Raw genomic sequence first — 10436 nt, forward strand, 5'->3', positions numbered from 1 at the left:
CGCAAGGACCGGCATAAGGATCCCGGTTCGAGCCCCCGGCTCCCCACCTGCAGGGGGGTCACTTCATAGGCAGTGAAACAGGTCTGCAGGTGTCTGTCTTTCTCTACCCCCTCTGTCTTCCCCATTTCTCTCCATTTCTCTCTGTCCTATCCAACAATGACAACATCAATAACAACAATAATAACTACAACAACAATAAAAAACAAGGGCAACAAAGGAGAAAATAAATAAATATAAAAAATTTTTTAAAAGAATATGAAATACTTTTTTAAAGAAATGGAAGTCCATGACTAAAGCCTGTGGCTGGGGTTTCCGTGCCTCTAGAACCGAGCTCTGCACCAGGAGACAAGTTCCTAAAAGCTGCTATGGGCCTGGTTGCAACACCCAGGTACAGAAGGAACCATTGTTGAGGGGAATACATGCCTTTCACTTTGCTTTGTCTTATTTTATGCTGCCAGCAATCCTAGTGCTCCCAGCAGACCTTCTCCCCTCCTCTGAGTTTCCCAGAGAGACAAAGAGAGGAGATACAGCGTGGGCATGGCCCCATGATCCATGGAGATTTCCCTGGTGTCAGGGGCTCCAGCCTGGGTCCTGCACATGGCAGAGTACACATTTTCAGGACTGGCATTCATTCTGTGCCAGCCTCATGTCTGTGCCTGGGGGGCTTCTTCTCCTGCCCCCAACTTCCAAAGCAACCCCCCCCCCAACTCAACCATCTCTTATGAAGCCACTGAGAGTCTGATGAGGTGCCAGCTGCTGTGGGAGGGGCCGTGGCATCCGCGGAGCTGTGACATCCACTCTTCTCAGGTGACAGCCAGGTGTGGAGGTGGGCGTGGTGAAGAGGGGCGTGGTGGAGAGAGTGCAGTATACAAACTGACAGCAAGGCCTTGGGAGCCCATCCCAAGTCCACTGCCCACGGGAAAAGTCGGCAGGTCAGGGTGCAGTGACCCTGGAGAACAGTGTCTAGGAGAGGAGGCGTGGACATTCAGTGACCAGAGCCAGAGGGGACACCAAGTGGCCAAAAGGAGTTGGTGGCTTTGCGGGATTCCCAGACCAAGTGGAGGCCAGTCTCATGCTGGCGGGCGTGGATCCCATATGCTCTCCTGTGTGGCTGGCACTGGAGAGCCCTGCTCCTTCCAGGATGCCCTCAGACAGCCTGTCACCCCCAGGGGAGCTGGCACAGTTTGCTAGCCTGTCAATACTGGGCAGCTCTGGGGGACATAGTGAGCAGGACAGGCCAGATAGTCTGACCCCTGCCCAACCACAAAGATGTGTGATCTAGGCATTCATTTTTGAAGCAATATCTTAGTGTGTTGGAGCGTGGGAAATGCAGGGCCTGAGGCCCCAGGCTCACTGTCTGATATGGGTAGAGAGCTGGGCAGTGCTTTGGTTTCCGTCTTTAATCTTTAGGTGTCTTGTGGTAGTGCACCCATTATCATAAGCAAGGACCCAGGTTCAAGCCCCAGTTCCCACCTGCAGTGGGGAAGCTTCATGAGCAGTGAAGCCCCGGCTGCAAGTGTCCCTTCCTTCTTCCCTTCCTTCCTTCCTTCTTTCCTTCCTTCCTTCCTTCCTTCCTTCCTTCCTTCCTTCCCTCCTCCCTTCCTTTCTCCCTTCCTTTCTCTCTCTTTCTCTCTCTCTGTTTCTTTCTTTCCTTTTTAACGTCTTTATTGGGGGATTAATGGTTTACAGTAAAATACAATAGTTTGTACAGGCAAAGAATTCCCCAGTTTTCCACATAACAGTTCGAGAACAATTCATAACAATTCCTCTTCTGCCATCCTGTTCCAGGACCTGGACCCTTCTCCCACCTCAGTGTAAGGGTCTCTCTTTCTCTCTCTCCCTCTTTATCCCCTCTAATTTCTATTAGTCTCTATCCTAAAGGAGTAAAATATTTTTAAAATAAATCTTTAAAATTTAGGCAGATAAGTGTCAGAACTCCCAAGTACAGAAGGGCCCCGGTTTCCATCCAGCGAGGTGTTTCTGAATAGAGTGGAGTGCTTGCTGCATTTTGGTGCAGGGTCAAAGGTGGGGATACAAGGCGGGTGGGGGGGCAGGGATCACTTGGGGCCCAGTCTGAGCCCCCACCCCCTTTCTTCAGCAGTCTTTCCCCTGCTGGAGGAGGGTTCAGGGAACGCCATCTGGAATCTGCTATGGACAGATTCCTCCTTGGCTCTGGAGAAGTGCATCTGAGCCTGAGGGCTGGATCCAGGTGGCAGAACTACCCACTCAACCTCCTGGCTGTGTCCGTGAAGTGGAAAAGAGAATGTTGAGACAAAGACATAGTTAACTAACCAAAGTGTAAGAGGGAGAGAAGCCCCGGATGACAGGGGCCTTGAGAAAGGTACACCCTCCCTCCCCACCCCCCACCCCCCCAGTGTGTTATCTTATCCTGACAGGTCAAGAAACTTCCAAGTCCTGAGTCTAAACTTTGCCCAGGCACAGCTATACAGGAAAAGAAAACAGTAATCCAGGCAACCAGGCCCTGAGCAGTGGGTCCAAGTCCCACCCCCTTAACCTTGTAGCCTCTGCTTCCCTGAGGAGCTTTCTGCTCTCCACATAAGCTGGGCCTCCCCTTTGTTCAGGGCCCAGAGCTCTTCACGAGCACAAGCTCTTTCTGTGGCCTTATTGACTCCTGCGGCTGGCGCTGAGTCTTGAACTCACAACGTCAGAACTCAGGGGGTGGGGGGCTGGGGAGACAGGGGCCTGGGAAGGGGCCCGTGATCCCAGGCAGAAGCAGGCTCAGAGCTGGGCTGAGCCCACCCCCACTCCAATCTCCTTTCCAAACACTATTCCCTACTGGCGTCCCAGCTCAGTGATGTCCCTTGAGAGTGTCTGCAGGGGTGTGGGGGGAGATAGCGTAATGGTTATGCAAAGAGATTCTTATGCCTGAGGCTCCAAAGTCCCAGGTTCAATCCCCCACACCACCATAAACCAGAGCTGAGCAGTGCTCGGGTAAAAAGAAAAGAAGTGTCTTCAAGAGGGCAGGGGCTGCCTTATTCAGGATACAGCCCAGGCAGTAAGCGGCTCAGTGGGGAGAGTACATGCAGCACATGACTACAGTCCTGGGTTCACTCCCTGACAGCCTACTGAAAACAACACACACAGAGAAAAGGAAGCTGGGGGACCAGACACATGAGCTGCTATGCACGGGGCCCTGGGCTCCATCATGGTGTGGGGACCCTGTGGATGGTGCCAAGGGGAAGCTCTTTGAGTGGTGAAGCAGTGCTGTGTTTGTTTCTATTTCTGCTTCTCTCTACCCCTTCTTCTCTCTGGGAAAACACAGACTCAGAATTGGCCGGGCGGAGGAGAGGGGAGCTACCTAGCAGTTTTAGGATACAGACAGGAGGCCCCGGGTGTGTTCCCTAGCTCTACACTACCACAAAAAGAAAGACAAGAGAAGAGCCAACGGGACGTGGTGAACGGTGGAGCGGTGCCCTGCTCTTTCTTTCCCTGTCTCATCAAAATAGATGTGTACGGGGGCTGGTGGGTGGTACATCGGGCAGAGCACACATGTCACCATGTGCAGAGAGCCAGGTTCAAGCCCTTGGTCCCCACATGTGAGGGGGGAGGCTGCAGGAGAGGTGAAGAAAGACTGCAAGTGTCTCTCTGTCTCTCTCCTTCCCCCTTCCCTGTCAGTTTCTGTCTCTAGCCAATAAATTAATAAATAAATAACTTTTTATTGCCACCAGCGTTACCACTGGGGCTGAGTGCCAGTACAACAAATTTACTGCTTCTGATGACCATTCACTGCTCCCTACTTTTCTTTGCATAGGACAGAGAGAAATTGAGAGGGGACAGGGAGATAGGGAGTGAGGCAGAGAGACACCTGCAGACCTGTTTCATTGTTTGTGAAGCTTCTTTCCTGCAGGTGGGGAGTGGAGGCTCGAACCTGGGTACTTGCACATGGAACTGAGCCTGAGTATTTTCATCAGGTGCATCACCACCACCTGGCCTCCAAATGATGTGTGTGTGTGTGTGTGTGTGTGTGTGTAAAGGAAAGGTCAATAGAATCAGTCTTGGTAGACGCAGCTGGTTCACCTCCTGGCCCTGTGGAGAGCACTTCCTGGGACCCTGGTCCAGGAAGCAGTGAGGGAGACAGAGGGCACATGCGTGGCACATGCGGTGTTGAGGTGCAGTGTGCCACACAGAGGCCTGGGTGTCCCTGTAGGAGAGATAGTTGCAGCCCTGTTCCACCATTCATGAAGCTTCCGCCTTCCAGTGGGGGGCCAGGGGCTTGAACCCAGGTCTTTGCACATAACTTGTGCACTCAATCCAGGGTGCCACTGCCCAGCCCCGATAGGACTTTCCTACCCACTGGCCACAAGGCGTCAATACCTGTGACCCCCCCCCCAGCCCGCCCCCCCAGCCCCCCAGCAGTGCCAAGAGTTTCCCCTCTCTCCCTGGGCTGCTCTCCCCCTCCCACCTGCGAGCCCCTCTCTCAGGTTCTCCTTTCTTCCCGCCTCGCGGGGGTAATTGTGAGCCTCGGAGGGGAAGCCGGGCGTATTCAGTTCCACACGCTGCCCAGTGGTTCTCAGAAAGGCACAAAGCCCCGCGGTGAATGTCACATTGAGTCCCCCGCTGCACCTGCCGGCTGCCCCCGGGCCCCGTCGGTTCACCAGGGGGTCAGGGAGCCCCGGCGGGTTCTCGGGTGGCAGGGTGAGGCTCCTCTGTTTTCAGTTCACAGCGAGATTAGATCTACAGCGTTTGACCCGGCTAATTCAGTGTGTGGCTGACCGGGAGCAAGGCGAGCCCCCCACTGTGATGGGGGGAGGACGCCTGTCCCCCCCCCCCCCCCCCGTTACACCAAACCCCGTGGAATGTGCCGGGAGCCTATGCAGAGATGTGAAGACCGGTGTGGACGGGGCTGAGGGCTGGCCCTCAAAGCTGGCTGCCTACAGTGAGGCTCCATCTGGCTGCTCATTCTGTGGAGCCCAGAGCTGCAGAGGCCACTGCATATCTTAAAAATCTTTATATATATATGTAGCGTCAGGGACATTAACACAGCACCACTGACCGGCCTCCTGGGCCCAGTTTTTTCATGTCCATGCTGGGAAAGAGATGAGACGTCCCAGCACCATGCCACCATCCATGGAGCTCTGCCCACTGCTGTCTGTCATGCGCCCATGTGGTGCCAGGGCTCAAACCCAGGGCCTGAGGCTGGGGCCATGTGGGAAGTCCAGAGTGGGAAGTTTCCTTCCCTGAGTGTGGATGGCTGGCGGGAGATCAGGTTGTTTGGGGGTCAAGTTGGGACCATGGAGGGCTGGGGAGATGGCATCGTGATTCTGCAAAAGACTTTCCTACCTGAGGCTCTGAGGTCCCAGGCTCAGGCCCCAGCACCACCATCAGCACCAGCCAGAGTCGAGGAGGTCTCTGGTCTCTCTTTCTCAGTGAGTCTATCTCTTGATCTCTTTCTCTGTCTCTGTGTATCTCTCATTAAAATAAACAAAAACTGAGCTGGAAAAACAGCACCATGGTTCTGCAAAAGACTTTCTCAGTCTGAGACTCAGGTCCTGGGTTCAATCCCCAGCACCACCATAGGTCAAAGCTGAGCAGGGCTCCTATCTGTCTCTCTCTCTCTCTCTCTCTCTGTGTGTGTGTGTGTGTGTGTGTGTGTCATTAAAATACATAAAAACTGAGCTGGGGTGACAGCATCATGGTTCTGCAAAAGACTTTGATGCCTGAGGCTCTGAGGCCCCAGGTTCAATCCCCAGCACCACCATCAGCCAGAACTGAGCAGAGCTCTGGTGTCTCTCTCAAGAAGAAGAAAAAAAGTTGGGACCGTGGGAGGAGGCCATGCCTCAGGCTGGGCCTGATTCCAGAGCATTCAGGAAGCTTTCTTGGTCAGATGGTGTAGGAAGAGGGGTGGCTGGTCTACAGGGTTGGGGACATGGAGGTGGGCAGCACTTCCAGGGGCTCTCAGGACACTTCTTCTTCTTCTAGCGTTTGCCCTTCTTCCGTAGCCAGTCAACAGCGTCAGGTTGAGCCTGATGTAAAGTTTCGAGACCTCCTTTGAATCTGGAGAGGTGGCAGTCATTGACTATGTGGGTCATAGTCTGTCTGTAGCCGCAGGGGCAGTTCGGGTCGTCTCTGGCTCCCCAGCGATGGAACATAGCGGCGCACCGGCCATGGCCTGTTCGATAGCGATTGAGGAGGGCCCGATCATAACGTGCCAGGTCAAAGCCGGGTTGACGCTTGCAGGGGTCCGTGATGAGGTGTTTGTTCTTTACCTCAGCTGAGCAGAAAGAACACAGCACAGGACAATAGCTGGGAGAGAGAGGAGCCTGTGCTGGGCAGGGATTGAGTGAGGGTGTGGGTGGCGGGCAGGCCTGGCCCCTGATATGCTGAGGGACTGGGGTGGGCGGTGAGGGGACTGTGCTTGTCCTGAGGAAACTGCAGGTGTCAGCACTGCAGGACACCAGACAGATGTCACTGTGGGGACACTAGGTGGGTGACAGCAGCTGAGAGAAGTGACCAGGAGACTCTGCCAGGTTCCTTTTAAAGATACTTTCATTTATTTACTGGTTAGAGGCAGAGAGAAATTGTGAAGGGGAGAGAAAGACAGAGAGAGAGAGACAGACACAGAGAGACACCTCAGCTCTGGTTTACCACCCTTCAACTGGAGCAGATTAGGCTTGTATATATGTTTACTTATATGCTTGCTTGTGTATTTACCTATCTTTGTGTAATTTATAATTTTGTGAGTGTGTATGTGTGTAATCAAGACTTCACACATAGACCATTTTCAGCATTTAGGTCATTTTTTAAAACATTTAAAAAGAGTGAGCGAGAGAGAAGAGAGAAGAGAGAGAACAGCCCCTGACTTTACTCTGACGCCGCAGCACCGCCCAGTTGGTGCTGGGGCTCAAGCATGGCTCACACGTGGGATGAAGCTGATCCCCTCACCCAGTGAACTCTCTTCCTGACTCCAGGCTTGTGTTTTATGCTAGATGAGAACACTCCCTTGTCCTAAAATGAAGGAAGGAAAGAGATATGGCAGACGACCCCACCACTGTGTCCTGGAACCTCACCTCTCCAGAGCCCTACCTCACTAGGAAGAGACAGACACAGGCTGGGGGTGTGGACCCACCTGCCAACACCCATGTCTGGCGGAGAAGCAGTGACAGAAGCCAGAACTCCCACCATCTACATCCCAAGAATAATTTTTTTTAATTTATTTATTTTTCCCTTTTGTAGCCCTTTTTTATTGTTGTAATTATTGTTGTTGTTATTGATGTTGTCATTGTTGGACAGGACAGAGAGAAATAGAGAGGGGAGGGGAAGACAGAGTGGGAGAGAAAGACAGACACCTGCAGACCTGTTTCACCGCTTGTGAAGCAACTCCCCTGCAGGTGGGGAGCAGGGGGCTCGAACTGGGATCCATAGGCGTCCTTGTACTTCACTCCATGTGCGCTTAACCTGCTGTGCTACCACTCGACTCCCCCAAGAATAATTTTGATCCATATTCCCATAGTGATAAACAATAGAGAAATTGGGAGCTGGGCGGTAGTGCAGTGGATTAAGCAGACATGGAGCAAAGCACAAGGACCAGCATAAGGATCCCAGTTTGAGCCCCCGTCTCCCCACCTGCAGGGGAGTTGCTTCACAGGCGGTGAAGCAGGTCTGCAGGTGTCTATCTTTCTTTCCCTGTCTGTATTCCATTCTTCTCTCCATTTCTCTCTGTCCTATCCAACAATGACAAGATCAATAACAACAATAATAACTACAACAATGAAAAAAAAACAAGGGCAACAAAAGGGAATAAATAAATAAATATTTAAAAAAAGAATAGAGAAATTTCCACTGGAAGGGATGGAACACAGAACTTTGGTGGCAGAACCTGTATGGAATTATACCCTGTTATCTTACAATCTTGTTAGTCATTATTAAATCACTAATAAAAATAAAAATAAATAAATAAACAAAACACAATTCATAAAAAATATTGTTCAGAGTATTATGATTCATGCTCATGCTTATCCCAGAGTGGAAACAAAGCCAATTCCCGTCTCCTGGCCAGTGGGTAAACAACGCACAGCCCACTTGTGCAGTGGAATACTACTCACCCCAGAAAAATGAAAGGGGGTCCTGGCATGGGTTACATATGGATGAACCCTATATTAAGTGAAAGGCATTAGATGCAGGAGCATCTAATCACCCAGCATGCAGCATGCATCACCCAGCATGCAGGAGATGTTGGGTGATGACCTCTGTGGGAAGCATCCTGAACAGGAAATTTGCAGAGACAGAAAGTAGATCGGACATTGTTGAAAGCTAGAGGTTAAGGCAATGGGAATAGCTGAAGTTCTTCCTGAAAGACAAGAAAAGTTCTGAGGTTAGAGATCAGGGTGAGCCAAGAGTTTGAACCCACTTTTTTAATGGCAGAATTGCACACTTCAAAACAGCAAATCAGAGGGGCCAGGCTGTGGCACACCTGGTTAAATGCACAGAGGGATAGAGAATGGGAAAGCTATCAGGGGAGGGGGTGGGATATGGAGATTGGGTGGTGGGAACTGTGTGGAGTTGTACCCCTCTTACCCTATGGTTTTGTTAATTTATCCTTTCTTAAATAAAATTAAATTTAAAAAAAATACACACATATTACCCTGATCAAGGACCCAGGTTCAAGTCCCATTCCCACCTGCAGGGGGGAGCTTCACGAGCAGTGAAGCAGGGCTGCAGCTCTCTCTCTATCTCTTTCTCTCTCTCTCTCTCTCTCTCTCTCTCTCTCTCTCCCCGCCCTCCATCTCCCTCCTTCTTGATTTCCCTCTACCCAATAAAATAAACATTAAAACAATAAAACAGCGAATGTTTTGTTATGTGAATCACACCTCAGTTTTTCAAACTGCTGGAAGAACCACCCACCTGCTATCAGTGAGGACACCTGCAGCCTTGCCCTGGGCTGGTCCCGGGGCCACGAGAAGGTCACCCTGGGCCGCAGATGTCACATCCAAGCACTGCAGCTGACAGCTGACAGAAGACAGGTGTTTCACAAAGAACAAGGAGGGAGATCTTCCCAGAAGCTCCCAGCCTCAGGCCTCAAGCACGTCCTCAGTTCAGGCCTGGACTCTGTTCTCGGCTAACCCAGCCCAGGCAGGGGCCTGGGGGTTTCTTTGGCCAGTGTAGACCCCTCAGGATTCAGCTCTGAGTTTTTTCCAGAAAGGTATAAAGCCTGAGCGCGCAAGATGTGCTGGGGTGGAGGTGGGGTCACTGGCGGACACTTGCCTCTGCCTCTGAGCTCTGGTGGGGCAGGCCTGTCACAGACCCTGTATTTCAGGGGTCCTGCAGGTGTTGCTAGTGGGGTGTCCGCAGGCCACACTCTGAAGGATCTGAAAATACCCTGGAGTATGCCCATTTTTTTTCCCTTCCAGATAAAGCACTCCATCAAACAAAGGAAGGGAAGGGAGAAAGGGAGGAAAGGACAGTAAAGAACAGGGGACGAGAAGAGAGAGACCGTCCCAGCTTAGGCTCAGTTCTGTGTTTTTGCTTTTCTTATTTTCTTGCCACCAGGGCTATCTCTGGAGCTTGCTGCTGACACTACAAATTCACCACTCCTAGCAGCCATATTTTTTTCTTTCTATTGTATTTTATAGGACAGAGGAGGAGAGGGAGGGGAGACAGAGAGGGAGAGATATTAGGGAGGGGAGACAGAGAGGGAGAGATAAAGAGACATACCTGTAGACCTGCTTCACTGCTCCTGAAGGACCCCCCCATTTCAGGTGGGAAACAGGGGCTCGAACCTGAGTCCTTGTGCATGGTAACGTGTGTGCTTAATTGGGTGCACCACTGCCTGGCCCCCCTCTCTTATTTTTATTATTGTAGTTACTGATGTCGTTGTTGTTGGATAGGACAGAGAGAAATGGAGAGAGGAAGGGAAGATAGAGAGGGGGAGAGAAAGACAGACACCTGCAGACCTGCCTCACTGCCTTTGAAGTGACTCCCCTGCAGGTGGGGAGCTGGGGGTTCGAACCGGGATCCTTACCAAGGTCCTTGTGCTTTGCGCCACCTGCGCTTAACCCGCTGCGCTACCGCCCGACTCCCTCTCTTATTTTTAATGCAGCACCAAACATCTAACTCAAGACCTCTGGGGAGTGGCTTCCCCAAAACCAGTGTGTATGTATGTATTTGTTTACTTATTTGTTTAATTTATTTATGTTATCACCAAGGAGTTCAGTGCCTATATGACCCCACTGCTCCTGGAGGTCAATTTTTTTCTCTAAGATAGACAATGAAAGGCAGAGGGAGAGAGGGGTCAAGAAAGACAGAGAAAGAAGGAGAAACCACAGCACAGCACCAGTGCTGGTGAAGTCTCCTGACGGGCTCTCCTGTGGGGTGGCCCTGGTCCCTGCACATGGTAGTGTGTAGTGTGTGTGTGTGTGTGTGTGTGTGTGTGTGTGTGCGTGTGCGTGCGCTCTACTGTGAGCTACCTGCTGGCCCCG

This window comes from Erinaceus europaeus, chromosome 14, assembly GCF_950295315.1.
Source record: "Erinaceus europaeus chromosome 14, mEriEur2.1, whole genome shotgun sequence".
NCBI classification, from domain to species: domain Eukaryota; kingdom Metazoa; phylum Chordata; class Mammalia; order Eulipotyphla; family Erinaceidae; genus Erinaceus; species Erinaceus europaeus.